This window comes from Malurus melanocephalus, unplaced genomic scaffold (genome assembly GCF_030028575.1).
Source record: "Malurus melanocephalus ecotype Western Australia unplaced genomic scaffold, MMel_1.1 scaffold_41, whole genome shotgun sequence".
Lineage (NCBI taxonomy): Eukaryota > Metazoa > Chordata > Aves > Passeriformes > Maluridae > Malurus > Malurus melanocephalus.
Window position 1 is genome coordinate 2,097,666 of NW_026623273.1, and position 12,765 is coordinate 2,110,430.

Consider the following 12,765-nt stretch of genomic DNA (forward strand, 5'->3'; position numbering starts at 1 on the left):
TTTTTTTGTACAGAGCAGTATCAGCCTCAGCACTTCCCAAACACAAGCCATTTTTCAGCAGGTCTAAAATTATCTTGAAGCTGCAGCTGGAACCCTTCACCTCAGTGAGTTTTTCTATAGCTTTCCGGATGTTAACTCTACCCAAACCACAGCCAGTCATTAGGATCACCGGGATTCCAGTCTGTGTGGAAACTGGGGCAGCAGCATGAAAAACTCTACCAAAGTGCAGGGACCTTCAGGAGACATCAGCTTTTGTGAAAGCCTTGAAAGTGGTATCAATAACAGTCTGTGAAAAATCTGCTTGCAGCAAAGCAATCCAGTAGCTAATCTTGCGAYGGCTTGCTCAGGAATGCATGGTTTATTATTAAAGTAATCTTTTAAGATTTTATTGGAATGTGCTTCCACAGAGATGTTTCTGCCCTTGTGTGCTTTATTATGTCTGTGTCATCTTGTCCATAATTAAACTTTCCACTGACAGACCTGGGATTCTTTTTTTTTCCCCCTTAAACCTCCCACTTTGAATGCTGGAATTTCATTTGAACTTTAAATACTTCCTTGGAATTTGCCATAAGGTAAACTGTATGCTCCCATACACTTTCCTTTATTGCTGCAGATGATGCAAATACAGCTGTATGTGACTGAATGTAAGAAGATTTGCAAATTTGTGTGTTACTGTTAAAAAAAAAGCTGACAGGAATGAAGTGCTTGTTCAGATGCTCATGTTATCCCTAGAGTATTCTCACTTTGGAATATTAGGGAAAAAAAAATGGAAAACTCCCTTAGAAAGTACATTTTCAGTGAAGCTTCACTGCTGACAACTGGAAAAGGCAAAGTATGACAAAGGAAACATGAAGGAAGAATTTGTACTTCAGCCTTTGGACTTCTCAGCCAAGTTTCTCATGTGACTTGGACTTGCTGACCACTTCTTTTTATAAATTCAGTTAAAGATAAAGTCCACAGAATATCTGAAGCAAAATGCATCCTTGCTGTTTTAAAATCTGAAATTACAATCTTTGGTTCATTTTAGCATGGTTCTAGGCATATCTCTAGAAAATGCACATTGGTAACCTCAATACCCAAATGCTGGTTCATCAAAAGACCTCAAACTTGTCCTGAAAATATTTTATCCTGGAATCAAAGGTATACTTGAATAATTATTTCATCGAAGTCTTGCTTCTTGAGGCGTAAATTTGGGTGTTTCTGACATAGACTGCCACAGGGCTTTAAAGTGGTAATGTGTTCAGACATACAGAAGTGATTGAGTTGGAGAAGTGTAAGAGCTGTTGAGACAGATGAGGTAAAAGAGTCCTCTCAGTCTTTGCCTTAGCCACTGAGGCAAACTCAATTATTTCCTATTGCTTTCAGTGGTATTTGCTAAAAGGTTAAGCTAACATCTCTCTCAGCTGATGACTGCAAATATATGGCTGAGAATGGATAATTTCATTAGTAGTTTACTACTATTGTCTGCTTCAGGCCRGAATAGTTGAGGAGGACATGGTGGATTTTAGGACTAGAAACATATGCTTTGCAATTATAGTGCTGCAGTTCTCCAGCACTTCCAAAATGAGACACACTGAGTTGTTCAGCAGTTTGTCCTATACCCACTCATCTGCAGCCATGGTTTTCCTCAGGACTGTGAATTTGTCTGAGCAAAAAATATACTGGTAGGCAATATTATCGCATTTGAAAGAGTGCTCTACCCCGACCCAGGTTAGATAAATAAACACAATATTTTGTTTGGCAGCCATCAAGATCAAGGAAGGCCAGTACCTAAGCCATGTTCTCTGACTGTGAGGCTACTCTGTAAACAGTGGGTAGGAGTTGACTTCTTTCTGTCTTAAAAAAAAAGTGGCCAGAATCTGTGGCCTGGTTGACAGTACTTGTGCACATACATTCTTGCATTCAGGAAGGGATTTTGGCCACAGCATGCTTCTTCCCTGGGGAGGTGTTAAGTCCAGAAGAGAGGGAAAATTTCAGACCATCCCTCTTGGCAGTGTTTCCTGTTGGCTGGCTGTAGCTCCTTCTGTTTGTGTGTGTTACATATTCTGGCTCTGTTTTTTTGAGTCCACAGCTGGTGCTTGACTTTTGGGCTTCATAATATTTAGCATCCAAACATATGAGCCTCTTTTGGGGTCTGCCTCATTATACCTAACCTGTTAAATGGAGCTTGACGGTTGACTTGCTTAGCTGTGTTTACAAATTCTGGTTAAAATGCCTTGATTTTAAATCATCTAAGTGGTTCTACAAACTAGTCWTACAAACTTATTCTTACTCCWTTCAGTTAATTRAAACTTTTTGTTGGTGTGCTGCACAATTCCATGTCTACATGTGTCAATATGAAAGTTTGTCCTCAACCCTTGTGAAATGCCAAACCAAGTTGCATAAATTAGGCATTGTACACAATTTAGATCCAAGCAAATCTAGAAAAATGTATTAAAATCTACAGGATCTTATTTGATGTACCATAATCAGGTGCAGACATCCTTACCAATGTGGGTTCTATTGCATTTTCAAATATTGCCTCTGTAGTTACAAAGTACATAAATTGAGCAGAAGGGAATCTGAGATAAAATAAATTTATCTGAAGTTTCAGGAACAAAGCCACATTTTTGATTTTGTCCGAGTAAATGACTATGTAACTAAGGAGGCCAAACAAGTACAAACAAGTGCCTGAAAGGTGTCAGCTTTATCTACATGAGCCTGTGACAATATTTTTGTGTTTAGGTCATAAATAATCAAGGCCAGGAAACAACACTGCTGGGATCAGTCATCCAAAAGAAGAAACACAYACGGTTCTTTCTTCTGTTGTTTATACAGAAGCTACTTTGGTTACAGCTTTTCTGTGTTCATGTACTTTCAAAAATCTTCTTCAAATCATGTTTACTCTGTAGGTTTCTTCACCCTATTCAGTCAGGGTAGTCAGCATACCCTCTGAAAGGCCAGTCCTGGTATATTACTGTACGGGTATTCAAAAGGTGGCATAAATACTTTCAAAAACATTTTTGGATGAAAATATGCAATGCCAACTTGTGGACARTTATGATTTAAACGATTTTTAAAATCTGCTTACCTTTTTCTCTAAGTTTATGCACCTTGTTCCTCTAAGTTGGAAACAAGTAACATAGYGAAATGTATTTTGGGTGTTTTTTTGTGAGCTTCTGATTCCATCTCAACATAGAACATAACATTTGAAATATGTATTCACAAAACCCTCTATAAATAAATTGTTTTTATTTCCTGATGTTAAAGAGAGTGGAGTTCAGATGTGTAGYTTATGCTACAGAGTAACTTCACATTCAAAACAAAATTAGAGCTCAAGATCTCCTACGAAAGTACTGAAATTTATCTGCTTGAGCGCAGGCTTTTCACTTGTTTGCTAAAAGTGCCCAGGCTAAATTTTGTTCTTCTATGCTTTTAATCTCATTTAACATCCTCAAGGTAACAGAGGCAATAATTCCTATAAAATTAACTGTACTTTGTGGTATTTAGATATTGGTCATGTGATATGTGCTCTRTGGAGAAGAATCAATTCTCTTGTGCCCTTTACTTTTCCTTAAGGTTTTCTTTTCACTTTATCTGTTTCTCGGCATTCCTTAGAGCTATCCCTGCACTTTTCACATAAGGCAGTACTTAAAACATTTGCTTGTTGCCTGGTTCTTATGTCTCTAATTGTCTGGAACTACATCTTCTGCTAGGATTGTCCAAGCATCTTCCATCCAAATTTTCTAGAATAACTCCTTCTTGGTAGCCTTATTGTCTAATTGTCAATTCCTATTTTGGCATCTTCCTCTTCTACCTTGTAAATAGCAAATCATGAGGAATACAGTGAAACTGCTGCCTCTTCCTTTTTGTTCCTTTTTAGTTTGTCAGTCTCTGGCATCAGGTCATCAAATGAAGAGCTCTTTACCAGTGTTTGTGAGCTGACACCTCACCAATTCAATGACACGGTGCATGTTTGGAGACCATCTAAACTGAATCACCCCTTCCTATATATGGCTCATTTAATTTATCCTAAGTTTGCAAGGTTTGGCTAATAATATTTTGTTCAAGTTGACTCATCCTTACTGCCATCTAAAATTTTTTGTATTTCACCCAGAGCTTATATTTCTGGTTTTAGTGAACAGAAAGGGACACAGAGGATCATTAGGCAAACTCCTATTACACGTTCTTAGTCTGTACCAGAAAATGGAAGCTCAGATTTTAGTGCTTTGCTTCTGAGAGAAAAACTGTGATTTTAGCTGTTAAAAGTCTGGAGGAGTCTCTTATGACTTTGAGATCCTGAGCTTTAACAGACTAAGATGATTCCTGTTTAGGCTGAAATATTTTTATCTTAGACAACTGAGGTCTTAGAGATTTGATGGTCAGTTTGGGGCCCTGACCACATCAGTTTGTCTCTGCTTTACTCAGACTATCAGGAAAGTCAGGGCCAAGCCATTTAGTAAGTTCAAACTAAATAAAGTTTGCAGGGTACTTGTAAGATCAGCGTTAGGATGTGATTTTTACTTCTTGGACTTTGCGCATTCCTCTAAACTTCCTGTTTGCAATTTTTTTCTTCTAAGAAGCTTTCTCTTGCTGTTTTACAGAGTTTGACATTTTTACAAGTCAAATTATACTTTGTGTTTACTTTTGTCAAAACTGATATTAAAAAAGAAGCTGGAAAAATTTGCAATGTCATAAATGCACGAAGGGAAGTATAGGTTGTATATTAGGAAAAGGTTCTTTACAAAAAGAGTGATGAAGCATTGGAATTGGCTGCCCAGGGAGATGGTGGAGTTACCATCCCTGGATGTGTTTAAAAATAGACTGGATGTGGCACTTGGTGCCATGGTTTAGAAGAGAACCTGACATGGGTTGGACTTGATGATCTTGAAGGTCTCTTCCAATCCTAATGATTCTGTGATTCTGTGAAAATGGTTCTTATTTGACAAACCTGATAATGTTAAAATCTTATTGCCTCTCCCCAGCTGTAGATTTCCAGGAAGATAAGAACACACTCTCCTTATTATATGAGAATTTTTTTTCAGAATGGAGTCAGGATTTTCCTAATAAATGCAAATTACTGGGTTACTGCTCTATGAAAGAAATTTTGATTTTGATAGTGTGAAATAGTAGAGAAGAACAGAATAAATTCATTTACATAAATTCAACTGTAAAAATATGTGGTGTTAAACACGATTTGCTTCTTTTTGGGAAAATGATTGCTGCATGTACTCTAGCTCATGCTGAGGAATTGACATTATAGGACRTAAACTACCATATCAATGATCTCTCTCTGCAGTGCATGGCACTAATTACTCAAAATACAGTTTTGTTTTTGATAAATTGGTCTAGCGGTAAATAGAAAAAATTTGGTAGATTTATTTTTTGTACTAATATCCACAGAATTCCTCAAAAAAAAAGAAAAAGCTGACAAGAAACCTCTTTCCTTAACCCCTTTCCCGTACTTACTGCAATCAGAGCAGAGACTATAATTTTTGAGAGAGGGCCAAGTTCTGTCGCATCCCATCACTTGGCAGTGTATAAAAATGATTTGCTAGTAGGAGAGGCCCTCTTTTTCTTTAGGTCACATTTGTTTAAAATATAAATTACTGAAATATGCCAGTAACAGTACCTATGTTATGAGTGTGTGGTAAAAATGTGGCCTCCTCTTTTAGTTTTCTTTTAGGAATGTTGCTTTAAGAGTTACTATAGCAATGCAAACTGCTATTGAGACTGTAAACATTAATGATGACTTGGAAGTTGACACCCTGCAAAAACATTTCAGTCATTTCTAAGTAAGGCTTCCAACAGCACTGCCATAATATGCATCTCCTACTGAGAACAGCAGGATTCTGAGTTTTTGAAGAAAATAGTCTATACACTAGACAGCAAAACTGCAATGAAGGGAAAATAATACACTCTAATTTTGCAACAAACCAAAATTCCCATTTCAGCATATTCTGATGCCATATTTGTTATGTTTTGGGAGGTCTGTCAAGCCATGTTTAAAGCAAGGTTTGCCTGCCAAGTCCAAGTTGGCTCTACATGTCTCTGGAATGAAATTTTTGTTGCTGTTGTTGTGGCCTTTCTTTTGCAAATGCAATAAAAATATGTGTTAGGTTACATGTGACCATGAATATAACTTATCCTGTAGGAAGCACAGGAAAAAAACCAACCACCAACCCAACTAGATGCTCACAGGATATTTTAAGAGGGCAAAATCCAAATTTGGGCTTCACTCCAAATCTGAGAGCTTTAAAATAGAAAAAGGAAAATCACAGGTTTGTGTCTTGGATACATTTTTCTGATTGTTTTTCACAAATGCAGTTGGTAGAAGGCTGCAGAATGCTGTTGTCATTTTCTGCAAACAGGGAAGGACACTTCAGTGTAACCTGTTCTGTATTTGATGTTCACTAACACACATCTCCTTTGGGCAGCAACAGAGCAGCAGTTAATAAAAATCGGTGAAAAGGCAAATAATTTTAGGGACTTATGTCTATCTAGTTTTCTCTTCCTAATTAAATACATTATTTGGGCATATTTTACAGCACACTTGGARATTTTTTGACCAACAATTGTCAGATCAAAAAGGCACTACCTAAGACAAATTAAAAAAATATTTCTCTCCAAAGGGCATTGCTTTTGTCAAGGCCAAAGGTGGTGGTGGTGAGCTGGATCTTTCCTTCCCTCTTCCTGTGCCACACACTGCAGTCTTTGTGGCTTTTGGTCTTTTGCACTGTAGGTTGTAGGCTTGTTACAGGGTGTTGGGAAGTATTTTGTGGTTTGTGGGGACCCTTCTGGAATAAAGAACTCTTTTACATTGTTGTCTGAGACTGTAGGAGCTTGGACTTATGGTCCTCCCCAGGACAGTGATTCTGGAAACTGCTTTCATTCACAACAGAGTTGATCTCAAGGGTGAATTGTGTTCCCCTGCTGAGGTTGCTATGTGTGTACCCTTTAAAATACAGCAGCCATTCATTTTTCTGGTGTTGCACTGCTCTTTCACAAGATTTAATGGAGGGCTGTGCCACTTCAGCTTTCGAGACTCTCCAAATCTGGAAGATACAAAGAGCTCAGTCTTGGTTATGGGCTAAAAAATGTGCTAATTCAGATTTCATATAACTCTGGTTTTTAATCCCTTTTCAAAGGGGAMAAACCAATAAAATTTAAAAATTCCAATTCCATATGTAAAAAACCATGAAAATTTTGTAAATAGGAACTTGACTTCCACTGATTTACATTGAGGTGTCATCCTATATCAACCAACTGAGTCAAGTACCAATACCCAAAACTTCACAAATCCTCCAGATTTGTGAATCAGAGTACAGGAAGTGATGAAGAGCACAAAGAGTTTGCTGCAACAGTGTCCTACACAGAACACGTTTTGTTTTAATAAGAGGATCAACATTTTTAAGTATGTCCATCTTCTGCAAGGATGGAACTTCTCCATAATTTGGAGAAACTTGTTAATCAGAACTTGAAAACTCATAACAAGGTAACTTAGAGTCTACTGGCAAAGTTCCCATAAGAAACATGGACAATGAGTGAAGTATGGACAATGAGTGAAGTATGGACAATGACTGATACTTCACATTAATATTCCTAAAGGTTGTTAGAAGGGCCACTGTAGGAATGGCTCTGTTCCTTTGCCAGTATGAACTTTGTCTTAAACTGACCTTAACAGCCCCCATTTTGAACCTGTTTCTCCTGTTCTGGATCTTTCCCCAGCTCCCCTGCACACCTTATTGGGTACTGCTCCAAAAGAGGCAGCAGCTGTGTGCCATAAGGCCCTGTCTCCATCTATCCCATGTTTTTACCTCATCTTTCCCTTTACCTTCTCTATGCCCTGAACAATTGGATAGAGGACAGCACCAGCTCTTAGAAATAACCCAGCAGCTTACTACCTGAATCTTGAGAGGCTATACTGTCCAAAATACCTGTTTGGAGCTTAGAAAACATATTCCATGTCTGCTTACATGAGTTTAACAGGYTATCTGTATTATCCCTAACAAAAAGCATCAGGAGAAAGAGAGCATTTAAAATACTATTTTTTACATTGTCATGTTTTGGGGTGGTTTTTTCCGTTGTTTGAGAACTCTTCTCCTGTTGTCTGGGAAAATGAACATAGGCTTTAGAGAAAAACAGTGATATTTTTTCACCCTAGAAGATTCATTCAAGGTCAGCTTTGATACAGCACGTTACACAGCTGTGTAACCTTGGATTGAGCTGCTGTGAAAACAGCTGATAGATGTCTGGTCTGGGGCAGCTCTCGGCCTGGGAACGGTGCTCAGTATCAAACACCTGCTCTCTGTGCTCTCTGAACCATRCACACTAAAGATACCCTGGAGATGTGCAGGGCCAGGACAGACTTGGGCTGGCTAAAGGTCCTTCTTGAAAGTTCTCTGTCATTGCTGTTGTCAATTCTGTGGTCTGTATGCTAAACACTGCCACTGGTCTCAATCTAAATCCTAGCAAATGCGCCCCAAATTTCTATCAGAATTAGCACTAATCAGCTTAGTTACTGAAAATGTGGCACCACAAAGGAATACTGATGACAGCATTGCTCTTTGTGGTGGGGGGTGATGAACACCTGCAARTTTGTGCTAAAGGATTGCAGTGTATCTGTTCTGTAGAAAGTGCACACTTGGCTTTTTAGTTGATACTTGCAGAACCATGAATATGCAAAAGAACACAACAAAATCTTTCAAAGAGTATTGGAAAATTTCAGTTTATTCGTTGCCTTCTTTCATGAGGTGACAAAAGCACATTCAAGTTCACTGCAGCAAAAATGTCCTGGAACCCAATCACCAGCCTCTGAAAACAGAAGTATGTAACTGAMATGGAGACCTTGGAACAGAAGCTGACATGATCCCTATTTCACATATACTGGAAAAAGTCTAGAAGTATAATAAAGAGTAAGAGAAGGAAGTTTGTTATCATCTAGATTCCAAATTCACACCATGGAACAGAGTCAGGAGCAGCCCACCTCTTCCACCTCTGCCTGCTTCTTACTTGGGTGTCAGGTTGGAAGAACAAGGTCCTTCATTACACAGTGTTTTTGCAGCTACCCTAACCCATGTCAGAAACAAAAGGAAAAATGGAATGACTARTAATGTGTGCTTCCATTTACTGCCTCTACCTTTTTCTTTCCAGTCTACAGTTTTGAGAGAAACATTTGCACTTCTCCACTGCTCTTCAACTCATTAAAAGTTTTAACTTTTAAAATATAACTTTTTATTAAATTCTTTAACAATTAATTTCACCAAGGGTACAAGACAAATTCTGGGGTCTCATGGCTTGTCTGCAGGGGAAAGCTGAAATTCAGTGAGACTCTGTTAATTTTCTCCTAAATCCATACAATGTCATGATGAGTGATATAGTTTTCAAAAGCAACACCAAGAAAATATTGCAATACCACAACGTATTGTGAAATCATTAAACTGGCTATAGTTGGGTGAGGGGAGACTGTGGGTAGGGACAAGGAGGATTTTTTTCATTGTATCACCTATTAGACATAATTTCCATGCTCTGAAATAATCTGATTTTGTTGAGGAACCAGAATTTGCTCTGTAGGACTTCACTGCCTGTTTCTCTGCTTTCGGGGGTGCCCACACAGACCTTCTCAGCACAGCTCCCTCCCTGGCCCCTCCCTTTCTCTGGGCTTCATGGATGGTATGTGCATGGCAGAATCTCTCTGCTGGGCAGCTGGAGGACATCCAGAATCTACCAAATAAGTTAATGGGGATGGGTTAGACTTTTGCTGCCCCATTGCTAAAGTGGAGGAGACACTTGGACCTTGAATATTTCCCTGCACCAGGAAGGATAGACCTCAGATTTTGGTGCAAGCTACTTAGACCCCACTCTTAAATTTGCAGTTTTATGAATGCAACTAGCCCTGGAAAGAGCAGAGTGACTCATGCACCACTTCCAGGACTGAGACTAAAGCTGGCTCATGGAGAAGTGAAAACTGAGTGAGATAATGGTGACATGAGGATGTTTGTTCATTAAAAGCTAAAGTTGACTTTACAGCTGTGGCAATATGGGGAACTGAGTGTTTTGAATTTGTGAATCATCTAATAATTTAGTATTTTTCTTTTCTTTCAAGGAGAATGGGCTTAGACTATATTGATTGTAGACTGGCTATTTTCAATGTGTTGCAAATTCCATTTCTGCTGCTTTTCTGTTTGTGTAAAAGTGCATTCTTAACAGGAAAAAAGGGCCCAAAGAAAGTAACTATATGCTTGTAAGCTAAAACAACTAAAAGTGATTAGATTAAGTATAAGTATACGAGTGTTCACATGTATTTAGAGAACTACAGTGCCCCTACAGAGATAACGCAGATAAGTTAGTATAGATATACATGGAAGATATATTTGATAGCAGTATTTTAATAAGAAACAGTGTTCTCAAATGGAAACTTCTATTTACATAATAGGAAAACAACTTTTTCAAATATATTTAGTTACTGACTGAAATTCAAAAGCTAAAAAGGTGATATTTTGTAACAAACCAAGATACCTTTTAATCAATGTGTTTCATTTAATTGCATCAGTAGCTGCAGTTTAGACTTTTAATATGATATTTTATACTGTTTTTTTTTTAAATTGTATTATTCATCCTGGGCATTGTCTGTCAGCATGATCTTTCATTTTATGACAATGGGGATTTAATCTGCATTCAGGTAATCATAMAAGCATAGAAGTAATTGACATACTSTGAGGAAATCCTGCTATAATCTGATGTAATTGGAAAATAATGCAGAAGTTGCATAAATAGACCTAATAAAAATGAATTGGTTTGTGCTGTGACACTGAAGAGAAAAAGCCCTTCTGATCAAAAGTGAATGGGGTTTGGACAGATGGGGTTATCCATTTATGTCTTTTACCCTTGTCTGCCAGCACACTGGTGATCCTCAATGTTAGAGCACAAGTTATACTTAAACAGTCACGTGTCTACAGCTTCTGCTTTTCAGTGTCAGGGTTTAACCTTTTCAGAGTCTGCCGACAAAATCTTTGCAATTAAAGACCACATTGGTACATTCGTAGCAAAGTAAGTGTTAAAGCCATCTGTAGCCTGGGAAGAATAGGGGAACCTACTGCAGCCTGTGGAAGATCTGACTCASCTGGAGGGTGTGCCTAATGGAGCTGCACTCCCCAAAGTGAGGGTGGACCCCTTTATCCGCCACGACCACAGTGAAGCAGTATTAACATGATACCTGTRACTAGTTCTGGGCTTGGCATGCCTGTGGAAGCTGCTGGGACATTSTTCACCATGTCATGCAACACCATGACAGAATGGCTGCAAATATTCAGGTTTTCTTGGCAAGCTGGAGATTTTTTGTATAAATGATAAATCAAACTGATAGACCAGATATTGCAGCAAATCCRCCTGCTTTTGTCTCAAGACTTCTGTCTTGAGTAGCAGAGCTATAGGGATACTGCATTTCATGGTCTACAGTTTGCAAAGCTAAGGCAGAATGTCCCAGGTGCCTGGAAGGTTTGTAGTTATCAGTGTCACCCCCCATGCAGCTGCTCTTTGTGAGCAAAGGCAGGTAGAAAAATGCCCCCTGTAAGAGCAGCATGGTGGGTACTGCAGCTGCAGCCCATCCTACACAYCTCTCTTGATGTCAGGGCTGTGTTCAAATGAGTACTTTTAAGTAATGAGTACTTTTAAGACTGTCATTATTTTTACTGTATAAAGAGGCAGGTGTCATTTGGTACAGACGGTATTCTCTTTGAAGTGTCTCTGAGGTACTACCAAGGATTTATTTGCAAGTGCCATGCAGCCAGGGTGGTTCTAGTGCCAGGCATCATCCGAGTAGTTTTCAAAAGTAGGTGAGAGATAGCCTTTGTGAGATAAGTGTAGAAATAAATCCTGATGAATAGAAACGGGTGAATCAGATAATGTTTGGAATTATTCCAAGACTTTCAGTTGTTGCTATAGCTAGATAAAAATGTGTCACCTAGGGTGTAGTGTATAAATGGAACAGATAATTCTGTGCTTGCCAAGAATCTGGGTTAATTAGACTACTACATGCAATTACTTAGCTTACTAAAAGTAAACACAGTGAGACAAAATTTTGCAATTCAGTACTTCCTGATGCTAAGAAGTTGTTTGCCTGTGGATGTGTTGGCAAGCACAGCTGAAGGAGTAGTGTGGAGTCCAGTTTGCTGTCTGCAGGCAAGAAGAGTCAAATTCAGACCTTTTAYATTTGTTTGTAGTTTTCCGTCAACCAGAAGATGCACCGCTTGAACAGGGCAGAAGTTTTGTCCTTAATCAGAAGGCTGTTCTGTGAGGCTGTAATGATGTAATTCTGGGATATTGGCTTTCTATAGAGAGTCAAATTAATCTGCCTGTGCATATGAGAAACTGCGGATTGTGAATTAATGTGGCTCATGAGATATATGGTACTCTGTTACCATGGGAATTTTTGGTGAGATTGTTTATTTTAAAGCATGAAATTCTTAATCATAAATAAAGTTAATTTACACCAAAACCACAGAACAGAGCTTCTATTTGCCTGCTAGAAAACAGTAGGTGTATTTATTATTCAGTAAGGCTTTAGAAGCAAACACAGATACTTATATACCAATTTTGAGAATACTTACTGGGTCAAGGAAATTGACTATAAACATGGTGGAGTCAGAGGGCAAAAGTGATGAACTTCCACAAGTTCAGCTGAGGAGATTTTACATGGACAGACACAATTCCCAGACATGTAGGCTGCTCAATACTTAAAAGCATGCATCTTTTGTAAAAAAAAAAAAAAAAAAAAAAAAAAAAAAA